The sequence below is a fragment of the Choloepus didactylus genome, chromosome 2 (genome assembly GCF_015220235.1).
Source record: "Choloepus didactylus isolate mChoDid1 chromosome 2, mChoDid1.pri, whole genome shotgun sequence".
NCBI lineage: Eukaryota > Metazoa > Chordata > Mammalia > Pilosa > Megalonychidae > Choloepus > Choloepus didactylus.
The window spans coordinates 169,840,453-169,850,136 of NC_051308.1; positions in this window are offsets into that span (position 1 = coordinate 169,840,453).

Below are 9,684 nucleotides of genomic sequence, written 5' to 3' on the forward strand. Positions count from 1 at the left end.
CTTTGTTTTGTATGACTGCATGGTATGTGAATATATCTCAATAAAATGAATTTAAAAAAAAAGTCACCCACAGTTGGGTGGGTCACATCTCCATGGAAACAACCTAATCAAAAGATCCCATCCACAATAGGTCTGTCCCCACAAGTTTGCATTAAAGAACATGACTTTTTCTGGAGTACATAGTAGATTCAAACCAACACAGTGAGTAAGTAGGAGTCAGTGTCTTCTTGGGATTATGGCCAGCACCTGGTCTCTCTCTCTATGACGTAAGACTTCTAGGGTAGTTCTGCAACCTTAGATAGAGGGATTAAGAGGCCTTTCCTCTTGTACATTCTCATCCATATGCTTAGTTTATGGAATATTTTGAACACACAGGTCTCTCAGGGATTGGTTTAAATGAGTGAGGAAAAGTCAGTTGATTATGAACCTTCAGAGAGCTTTTTAAATTGTATCATGCATGCATAGTCTTTCCACCACAGGATGCCCCCCTGCCCCTTTTTTTTTTCCCCTACAGACAGCTAAGTATTAGTGTTTATTTTTTTATTTGTCTCCTCTTTTCTTTTCCAATCTACCTGCCTGACAGGTATTTTCATATTCTATTCATTAATTAGAAGTGTTCCAGACATCCAACATCATAAGTTTTCTTTCCTGTCATCAAATTTCTCTTCCTGATAAAGACTGCTGTATGTGTTAATATATTGTAATGCAAGCTGTACAGCTTCAGGGGGTGCCATTCATTTTGTCATCTCCTGAATGTTCTCTCCTGGAGTTGTACAAAGTTCAACTTACACAGTTTGTAGGGTACCTGTTGCCATGCCTCCTGGTACCATCTGTAGACCTGAGGATAAAGACAGTAATTTAACTTAAACCAATTATATATATGCAAGCTCCTGCTTATCCTATGCAATGTGTAGATATACACAATCTATGGCATGGGTACATTGTAACCTCTGATATTACGTTTGTTTTTTTTGTAAAAAATGTCAATTCATCTCCAATGTCTTCAGGATTAAGTCTGTTACCAGTGCATTCTAAAAGTCTGTAGATCAGTGCTGGGTTGAGTTTTTATAGAGAATCACATGGATGAGTAAAGTTTTAGTAAGGGATGGTGGCGATGGTCCTCCCAACACTGTGAATAGTAATTAATACCTATGGAATTAATTAATAAAATTATTAATTAATTAGAGTTGTATATATGTTACCACATAAAAAAGGTTTTTAAAAATACGATTGCTGGACTCCAGCAATGAAGATCCTGATTTGGAAGATCTGGGGTAGGGGCCCAGAGGTCAATGCTTTATAGACAGCGAGCCCCCAGCCTGGTGCAGCTTGGGTGATTCTGAGGCACACCCATATTTAGGAAACCCTGGTCTACCTCCACACTTGGAATACAAGGCCCTTCACAATTGGGCTTCAACTAGCTTTTCTGACTCATTTCATACCATGTGCTGTGTTTCAGCTCTTTTTCTGGAATATTCTCTATCACTGAAATTTATACCATGCTGCTTGGTGCCGCCTCATTTACATTACACATTCCTTCTGCCTGCATGAGCTTTTTCTTGGATTTTCTCTCAAGTAAACTTGAATATGGTCCTTTAAGACCTAAAAACAGTCTTGGATTAGACTTCTAGTACTCCCTTACCTAGAATCAATCATTCCAGTCTCTAGTGTCCTGTAACTACTAGCAGTTACTACTAATGATATAAATCACTACCAATGATATAATTTCTAACACACTGTAAATATCAACTCTTTAATAATATTAATCTATGACATCACTTTTAAAAGTGTGTCCAAAATAATCTAAATCCCCATTTCAGTTTCTTGCAGAAGCAGACTCCTTTCTAGTAGAAGTGATTTATTAAGCAGGGACTCCGAGGAGAAATTGGTATGGGAGTGGAGGAAACAGGAGAGGAATTCAAATGACATTGCAGCCCTGGTCTGCTCCTGCTCAGAGCTTAGATGTCAATTTGTGTGTGTTCCAGTTTATCCCATTTCTTGGCGAGGGAGTTGACTTTTGTAGCTCTGCACACAGTAATTATCGGCTATGAACTGTGTGTGTGTGTGTGTGTAAGGGGGCAGGAAACAATTTCGGGCTCTTCTTTCTCTCCTTCAGGGTAGGGATTCCGGTAGTTAAGCATTAAGCAGCAAAGCACATGAGCTGATGGATGGGGCACAGAACTAAAAAAGGGATCTGAGGTTCTCTGAATGGGTTTCCAAAAGTGACTGCAATAATATTCCCAACAATTTGATATTACCAGTAATTTTAAAAATTAGTTTTAGACTTCTGATTATGGGAAGATGAAGTAGACTATTTTTCCTATTCCTTCCGAAGTACAACTAACAGACCCTGAGCATTATATATAAAAACATAAGACAACTAAAAGGTGGAGAGAAAGTGGCAGGGTGGCTGGGAATCTTGGATCTGCTGGGTTTCTTCTTACCCCACATATCCCAGACTGGGGTAACTGGAAAAGCCATCAACCCCAGAAATGCCAATGGATTTAGACACAGACAAAATCCTAACAAAAAATCTGTTCTCTGTAGGCCAAGGATAAGGAAAGGAGCAGTCCAATAAGAGAGAAAACTTAGAAAATCACAGTTCTACTGGAGAGGTCCAGCAGTTAGCTGAAGGCTTAGAAGACAGGTCAGATAGGGGAGTCACTGTCTTATTGGATTAAGGCTTTTGGAATGGATGAATGTCATGGGTGAAGAGAATGCAGATGAGAGCCAAACAGAAATTGCCATGGTTATTACTCTTTAGTTTACAATCAGAATTACTTGGGAATGTTTTAAAAAATATACACATCTAGTGTCTCTGCTTGGAGACTATATCTTGTGGTTTCTGTATGTTTTTTTCAAAGTTCTAAAAATAGTTCTAAGGTTACTAAACATTGAAAACTGTTTAAGGGGCTGAAGAGAAAACGAACAAAAAGGAGTTTTCATACATAGTGAAATGATTCAGAAGAAAGTTTCATGAAGCCCATGAAAAAATCAGATTCATGGATGCAAGAGTGGTCAATTGCACCAAATGCTGCAGGATGGTAAAAAGATTGAGGACTCAAAGGAGGTTCTTTCTTGAACATGAAACAGGATTGTGTTAGAAGACTTCCTAAATGATTTGGAAGTCTATGTTGTGAGAATATTAAAGAAATTAGGACAGTAAGCATTAATATCTTACTTTATATAGGCCAAAAGGGGGGGAGCAATTAAGAACTACAATAGAAAAAAAGAGGGAAGAAAATCCTTATAATAACTATAGAGTTTTCTGTTCACATCCCTGATGATTTTATTTAGAGGACAACAGATGCCATAAAGTCAAACCTATTTTAAAAAACTAGAGGGTTTTATTCAAATATCTCTGACGTTAAGGTTCTCTTGAAAGGGTATTGTGATGGTTAGGTTCAGTATCAACTTGACCAGGTGATGGTGAACAGGTGTCTGGTCAAGGCAGCACTAGCCTAACCATTACCACAAGGACATTTGTGGCTAGTAAATAAACCAGAAGGCTGGCTTATTCATCATCAGTCATTGACTGCAGCTGGGGACTGATTTTATGAACAAAGGGTGTGTCTTCTGCAATGAGAGAATTCAGTCAGCTGGATTTATCCAATCACTTGGAAGACTTTTAAGGGAGAGAGATAGAGGACCTTCAGTTCTTCTTCAGCTAGCCAGTGAAGCATTTCCTGAGGAGTTCATTGAACACCTTCATCAGATTTGCCAGTTCGCTGCCTGCCCTAAGGAATTTGCACTTGTGCATCCCCACAGTTGTGTGAGACACTTTCATAAAATCTTATATTTACAGATATCTCTTCTTAATTCTGTTTCCCTAGAGAACCCTAACTAATGCAGCTTGGTACCAGGAGTGGTTCTTGAGAAACAGAATCTTAAAATGGGCATTTACAGTTGGTTTTCTACTCTGATTAGATTCAGAGGCACTAATGACTCCATTTCCAATAATCAAGATGACACTGAGTCCATGGCATGAGTAGGCAATGGAGATACACAAAATATCACCATTTGAATTCTCCTAATCATACTCTTGTATGAAGCAAGGCTCTGGGTGACAGTGTTTTTGACACCTTAACAGAGTTTTGCAGAGTTAAGAGGTATAATGATGTTGGTTGGTTGTTCTTAGATATGCTGGATAAAGTTATAAGAGAAAAGGAGGAGCTAAAGGCTTCAAATTTGAAACTTAAGCACTGTATGACAGATGTATAAGTTCTAGTGTGCCCTGAAAGAAAATCTTATTTCCTGTGGCTGGCAGACTTGAGAAAACCAGACCCAGAATCTCATTGTGCAAATAGCAGATTTACAACGTAAACTAAAATCTTAACCTCACAGGGTGCTGTTAAAGTAAAGGCATTGATTGGAAAAGAATGGAATCCTGAAACTTGGGATGGGAACATATGGATTGTTAATAATGGCAGTGAGGACACTGGAACGCCTGGATTCTGCTGATTCTTTGCTAGATGATACCTGTAATGGTCTGCCTTGAGGAAACAAACCACCATCCCCCTCCAGTCTGCCCTGAGAGACAGCTACCCAACCTCAGCCTTCCTTGAGGAAAGAAATAGCTTCCTAACCTCCAGTCTGCCCTAAGAGAGGCCTGCCATCCAACTTCCATCTAAAGAGACTACCCTTCAGTGGCCTGCTAACTTATAATCACCTCCCCTGAGGAAGCAGCCCTCACTTATCCTTTGTCTGGAGGGATTAACCCTGTTTCATGAGATGAAACCTGCAATGAAATGCCCTAGGTAAATGGTTTGAGGGGATACTTCTAATTCTTTTCATGAACCACACCACCCCACCACCAGTCTTTTCTTCAGACCTATAACTAAAGTCCCAACAGGCCCTGAAGGGTGAGATACAAAAAATGTTACCCATGTAGGAAGTATGCTATACTCCAAAAGATTGTATGAATTTTCCAGTTTATATAGACAGAAATCAAGGGGATATGTGTAGTAATGGATATTAAGGGTGTGGGATAATGGTGGAAAGGAATATAAAATTGGATCAGACTGAATTTATTGATACCGGGCCCACTTAAGCAGAGATTCTGGCATTCAATGTTGTAGCTCAAGGGGGCTAGAAATAGCATTAACAGTTTTGGTTGGCTGAAACATGGATCAAAAAGGTGGCTGGCATTACTTGAGGTCGAAATGCCAGAACTGTCCTGGTATAATGTAGAGAAAGGGATTCAAAAGGCTTAGAGAGATTGGAATGTTAGGTGGGTTTATCATGGAAGACCTGCTCACACACCCCAGGAATGTCCAGAAGACAAACTTTTACCAGGACTGTGAGGAATAAATTTGTGAGACTAGCTCCATCATCCCTGAAGTGCTCTGTAGTCACACCCTTCTCTGTAGGTCAGATATTACTGGTGGGAACTGCTGTCACTGAGGTGGAATGCTTAAACACAATGGGGATAATTGGATCCCGAGTTCAGAGAAGCCACGTGGCAGGCAGTTAATCACCAAAGACAAGGTGGACATGGCTACTGTAATGGAAAACAGGCTCAAAGCAGCAGTCAGAATAATCTGACTCACAAAGACTTATGGTGTTGCCTGTAGATCGTGGAGTACCCAGTAGTATACTAGATGGTCAGTCTACTAAATTCTTGTTTGAACAGTATAATGAGAATTTTAGAACAAGTGAACAAAAGTCTACCTTGAATTACAACAACAGAGAGTCATGGTCCCTTAATCAATTCCCAGATTTGGGACAGTTTACAGATCCAGAGTGGCTGAGTACCCTTGGGGAAGGACCCTGTTACACTGCCAAAAATTTATACTGTTAATCTTCCTTCCAGCCTTCCCCAGGAGGGCCTATGGCCTTTTACCAGGGTAACTGTGCCTTGGGGAAAAGGAAATGATCAGATATTTCAGGGATCATTAGACACTGATTCAGAAGTGATATTAATTCCAGGAGACCCAAAACATCACTCTGGTCCACCAGTCAGAGTTGGGGCTTATGGAGGTCAGTTGATTGATGCAGTTTTAGCTCTGGTCTGTCTCACAGTGGGTCCAGTGGGTCCCTGGACCCATTCTGTGGTTATTTCCCCAGTTCTGGGCTGCAAAATTGGAATAGACTCACTCAGCAACTGACAGAATCCTCACATTGGTTCCCTGACTCATGGAGTGAGGGCTGCTATGGTAGGAAAGGCCAAGTGGAAGCCACTAGAACTGCCCCTGCCTAGCAAAATAGTAAACCAGAAGCAATACTGGATTCCTGGAGGGATTGCAGAGATTAATGCCACTCTTAAGGATTTGAAGGATATAGGGGTGATGATTCCAACAACACATCCCCATTCAACTCTCCTATTTGGCCTGTGCAGAAAACAGATAGGTCTTGGAGGATGACAGTGGATTATCATAAGCTTAACCAGGTGGTGACTCCAATTGCAGCTGCTGTTCCAGATGTGGAATCATTGCTTGAGCAAATCAACACATCCCCTGGTACCTGGTATGCAGCTATTGATCTGGCAAATACTTTTTTTCTCAATAGCTGTTAGGACCACCAGAAACAGTTTGAATTCAGCTGGCAAGGCCAGCAGTATACTTTCACTGTGCTGCCTTAGGGGTATAACAGCTCTCCAGCTCTATGTCATAATATTGTCTGCAGGGATCTTGATCATTTCTCCCTCCCGCAAGACATCACACTAGTCCATTTTATTGATGATATCATGTTGATTGGACCTAGTAAGCAAGAAGTAGCAACTACTCTAGATTTGTTCTTAAGGCATTTGTGTGTCAGAGGATGGGAGATTAATCTAACAAAAATACAGGGGCCTTCCACCTCAGTAAAATTTCTAGGTGTCCAGTGGTGTGGGGCATGTCGAGATATCCCTTCTAAGGTGAAGGATAAGCTGTTGCATCTGGTCCCTCCTACAATCAAAAAAAAAAAAAAAAAAAAAAAAAAAAGAGGTACAATGCCTAGCTGGCCTCTTTGGATTTTGGAGAGAACATATTCTTCATTTGGGTGTGCTACTCTGACCCACTTACTGAGTGACCAGAAAACTTCTAGTTTTGAGTGAAGACTGGAACAAGATGAGGCTCTGCAACAGGTCCAGCCTGCTGTACAAGCTGCTCTGCCACTTGGATCATATGACCCAGCTGATCCAATGGGGCTGGAAGTGTCAGTGGCAAATAGAGATTCTGCTCGGACCCTTTGGCAGGCTCCTATAGGAGAATCACAAAGCAGGCCCTTAGGTTTTTGGAGTAAAGACTTAACCATCCTCTGCAGATTACTCTCCATTTGAGAAACAGCTTTGGGCCTGCTATTGGGCCCTAGTAGAGACAGAACACTTAACCATGGTCCACCAAGTTACCATGAGACCTGAGTTACCTATCATGAGCTGGGTGTTGTCTGACCCAAGCCATAAAGTTGGGCACAGGAGCAATCCATCATAAAATGGAAAGGGTGTATATGAGATAGGGCTCAAGCAGGTCCTGAAAGCATAAGTAAATTACATGAGGAAGTGGCCCAAATGCCCATGGCCCCCACTCCTTCCACCTTATCTTCTCTTTCCCAGCCCACAATTATGGCATCTTGGGGAGTTTCTTATAATCAGTTGAGTGAGGAAGAGAAAACTCAGGCCTGGTTTACAGATGGTTCTGCATGATATGCAGGCACCACCCAAAAGTGGATAGCTGCAGCTTTGCAGCTTCTTTCTAGGATGTCCCTGAAGTACAGTGGTGAGAGGAAATTCTCCCGGTGGACAGAACTTCAAGCAGCATACCTGGTTGTTCATTTTTCTTGGAAGGAGAACTGGCCAGAGGTGCATTTGTATACTGATTCATGGGCTGTTGCTAATGGTTTGGCTGAATGGTCAGGGACTTGGAAGGAACATGATTGGAAAATTGGTGAGAAAGAAGTCTGGGGAAGAGGTATGTGGATAGACCTTTCTGAGTGGGCAAAAAACATGAAGATATTTGTGTCCCATGTGAATACTCACCAGAGGGTGACTTCAGCAGAGGAAGATTTTAATAATGAAGTGGGTAAGGTGACCTATTTGGTGGCTACCAGTCAGCCTCTTTCTCCAGCCACTCCTGTCATCGCCCAATGGGCTCATGAACAAAGTGGTCATGGTGGTAGGGATGGAGATTATGCATGGGCTCAGCAACATGGACTTCCATCCACAAAGGCTGACCTTGCCACAGCCACTGCTGACTGTCCAATCTGCCAGCAGCAGAGACCCACACTAAGTCCCCAATATGGCACCATTCCCCGAGGCGATCAGCCTGCTACCTGGTGGCAGGTTGATTGCATTGGACCACTTCCATCATGGAAGGGGCAGTGATTTGTTCTCACTCGGGATATGGGTTTGCCTTCCCTATGCACAATACTTCTGCCAAAACTATCATCCATGGACTTACAGAGTGCCTTATCCACTGTTATGGTATTCCACATAGCATTGCTTCTGACCAAGGAACCCACTTCACAGCAAATGAAGTGAGGGAATGGGCACATGCTCATGGAATTCTCTGCTCTTACCATGTTCCCTGTCATCCAGAGGCAGCTGGGTTGATAGAATGGTGGAACGGCCTGTTGAAGACTCAATTATGTACCAACTAGGTGGCAATACCTTGCAGGGCTGGGGCAGTGTTCTCCAGGAGGCTGTATATGCTCTGAATCAGCATCCACTCTATGGTGCTGTTTCTCCCATAGCCAGGATTCACGGGTCCAGGAATCAAGGGGTGGAGACAGGAGTGGCACCACTCACCATCACTCCTAGTGATCCATTAGGAAAATTTTTGCTTCCTTTCCTTGCAACCTTTAGCTCTGGTCTACAGGTCTTAGTTCCAAAAGGAGGAGTGCTTCCACCAGGAGACACAATAATTCCATTGAACTGGAAGTAAAGACTGCCACCTGGCCACTTTGCTGCCTCTCAATCAACAGACAAGGCAAGGGATTACTGTACTGGCTGGGGTGATTGATCCTATCAAGGAGAAATCGCACTATAACTACACAATGGAGATAAAGAAGTGTTTTCCTGGAATATAGGAGATTCCCTAGGGTGTCTCTTAGTACTACCATGCCCTATGATTAAAGTCAATAAAAACTCCAACAACCCAATCCAGGCAGGACTACCAATAGCCCGGTAACTTCAGGAATGAAGGTTTGGGTCACCCCACCAGGCGAAGAACAATGGCCAGCTGAAGTGCTTGCTGAGGGTAAAGGGAACATGAAATGGGTAGTAGAAGAAGGTAGTGATAAATATGAACTGTGACCATGTGTCCAGTTACAGAAACAAGGACTATGATGGTATGAATATTTCCTCCTTGTTTTGATATGAGTATGTTTGTATTTGTCCATAAAGCAAATATCTTTGTTTTCTTCTCTATCTTGTCCCCTTATCATATGACATAAGGTGTATTGTTCATTTCACAGCACTGAAGTTAAAGGAAACCAATTATAAGAGTCAATGTCACCCAAGGACTTGCACTCTATTCTGGAGAGATATTTCTGATTGTATGCAGGACAACTATTTTTAGGTGAAATATATGTCTGTTATTGTTCTCTACTTAGAGATAAAGTATGGTTTTAGGTGATGTGTATAACTGCCAAGTTGACAAGGGGTGGATTGATGGTTAGGTTCATGTGTCAACTTGGCCAGATGATGGTGTCCAGGTGTCTGGTCAAGCAAGCACTGGCTTAACCATTACTGCAAGGACATTTGTG